Genomic DNA, 3070 nt, shown 5'->3' with positions numbered 1-3070 from the left:
CACATATATATATATATAAAGTAGTTGTATGGTGTCGACTTAATGTGACAGTCCCATGAAGGGAATAAAACTATTGTTTGTCCACCCCTCAATGCTTGACAACCGATGTTGGTTTGTTCATGTTTCGTAACATAGCGGTTCGGGAAAAGAGACCGATAGAATAAGAACCAGGCTTGCAAAGAATAGGTCCTGGGGTCGATTTGTTGGACTAAATGCAGTGCTCCAGCATGGATGCAAGTCAAATGACTGAAACAAATAAAAGAATAAAAGAATATACATACACACACACAGACACAGACACACACACACACACACATATATGTGTGTGTGTGTGTGTGTATGTGTGTGTGTGTGTGTGTGTGTGTACATGCAATAAAACACACGCGTGTATACACAGATAGTTTTGAAGAGTTGCATTTCAATACAATCTCTGAAATTCGATCTCTCTCCACTCAAACTTTGTCAAAAATAATTTGTAGTCATGTTTTGAAAGTGGGAACAGCAGTTCTGGTGTGCAGCAAGTTGTAAACCATCCGATAGGCAGATCTACAACGAGGTGTCGATTACCTGGAGAAGATAATTCACTCTTTTCACACATCTTTCTTTCTTTCTTTCTTTCTTTCTTTCTTTCTTTCTTTCTTTCTTTCTTTCTTTCTTTCTTTCTTTCTTTCTTTCTTTCTTTCTCTCTCTCTCTCTCTCTCTCTCTCTCTCTCTCTCTCTCTCTCTCTCTCTCTCTCTCTCTCTCTGGAGATACCGTCATGTTGCTCACTCAATGAATCGCTATTGACTTAACAACTGCATTTAGTCACGGAACTAGAACGTGATATTGATCCGGCGGACAGCAGCAGACCATATACTGCCACTATGGCTGTTGCTGGTACAACTGCTAGTAGTAGTAGTAGTAGTAGTAGTAGTAGTAGTAGTAGTAGTGGTGGTGGTGGTGGTGGTGGTGGTGGTGGTGGTGGTGGTTTCAAAGTCGACCCGGAGTAAATATGAACTGAAAACATAAAGACGGACGAAAACCCGCTAAGCATTTTGTTCGGCGTGCTAACAATTCTGCCGACTCACTGCCTTGAATTTGAAATTAATCACCATATTTGTTTCTAATCAATTTTTGAGGGAGGAAATTAATCGATTACTACCAATACTTGGCATGTACATTATTTTAACAATCCCAGTGAGATTAAAGGCAACGTTTTGGATTTGAACTCATAGCGTAAACAACCGTAATCTAAAAACTTGTGGTATGTCATCCAACGATCTTCTGGTGATTCCACTAAATACCGGACAGATTGTAAGAATCAACAATATGTCGGACAAAATTTCTTTAAGTGATTTCAAATCCCTCTCGGGTCAATTTTGATTTCCATCATCACAAACTGCAGCAGATGTAATCAACGGTTCCTTCCCCGCAAAATTTGTGGACTTGTGCCAATGGCAACAGAGAATGGAACCGATATTCCAAGAAACAACGTTATATAAGAACGCATACACTAATGTTGTGCTGGCATGCGTTTGGTGAAGAAATATTAAACGCCGAATTGAATATAAAAGAATATAAAAACGAGAAACTCACTGGTAAAAACGTTTTCAATGACAAGCAGACGACCTTAAAAACGATTTCTCGAATTTCTCTTAAGAATATCAAATACGTGGTATATGAATTAATGCTGTGAAACTATAAGTGATTTCAAAATGGTTACTGTAATTTAGTAAAAGAAATAAACTAAACGAAGAAGCAGAGAGGAAAAATAAATAGACATTAAATACGTATAAAGTACTATAAACGCGAGAGAATGTTTATGAATAATGAAAATATACTCTAGAAACAGCAGAACAGTACTGAAGAACAAGGAGGAAATATAATGCCAGATGCATGTAAATCAAAGCACCACTAACAGGAATTTAAAATAACAAACTGGAACATGAAAAGGGATGTAAAGTGAATATATCAGATAACTATTGACTTTCGAAAACAAGTAGGAATGTTCACGTAAAAAATACATACAGTGTAAACTAAAGATAATACTAAGTTGCAAGGCTTCAAACCCATAGAATCCAAGAGATTTGAAAAGCTATGCGAGCATTCGATAAAATATCTGCTAAATGTCTAAAAGAAGATATATTATCCTTGATAAGGCAAGATAATTTACAGAAACACGTAGCATTTTTTCTGCTTCAAATTGTTGCTCACCATTTTACAGTGAAATTCTAACTACAGTAACAACTAATAATAATAATGTTCTCTAGTAAAAGCATAAAACCTTGGATTTTGAAGAAGAGAGTGTGTTGATTACATCGAACCCAAGTGCTGAGACTGGTACTTATTTTATCGACCCCTAAAGGATGAAAGGCGAAGTCGACCTCAGAGGAATTTGAGCTCAGAACGTAAGGACAGACGAAATGCTGGCAAGTATTTTGTCCGGCGTGCTAACGATTCTGCCAGGTCGCCGCCTTAGCAACTATTAGTAATAACAATGACATTAAGAATATTAATAATTCCTTTTAATTTTTTACACAAAACCAGCAAATTTGAGGGGAGGGGTATGCTGCTTACATTTACCCCAGTATTCAACTGGTACTTATTTGATCGACTCCGAATGGATGAACGGCAAAGTCGACCTCGGTCGCATTTCAACTCAGAACGTAAAGATGGATGAAATGCTGCTAAGCAAAACCGGACAATTTCCTCACCGTGTGTTTTACTCTGCAAGATCAGGTTGTTTGAACACAGAGACAGATATGGTGTTGACGATGACCTTGTGTCCCAACACCATAATTCTAATGACTAAAACTTCTCTTCAATAAATCCCGACTCAAAAGTCATCCAGAAGAGAACCAGACGCACCATCGTCTTCCAAGTCCTGAATGCCATTAAGGCCGTCCTCACTCATATTCTCTACTATTCTTCTGTTTATAAAAGTCGACTGAAAGTCAACTGCCGCATAAAAATGCGAGAGTTGATTTTCAAACAATGAATAAAGGTGAATACCAGGAACCTAAACCTCAATTTGAGGCTACATATGACTTAGAAAACTAATTCGATCGAAGAGGTGAGCAGCTGAAAGAG

This window comes from Octopus bimaculoides, chromosome 3 (assembly GCF_046866305.1).
Source record: "Octopus bimaculoides isolate indiv1 chromosome 3, ASM4686630v1, whole genome shotgun sequence".
Classification (NCBI taxonomy): domain Eukaryota; kingdom Metazoa; phylum Mollusca; class Cephalopoda; order Octopoda; family Octopodidae; genus Octopus; species Octopus bimaculoides.
Note: the sequence above shows the minus strand (reverse complement) of the source record.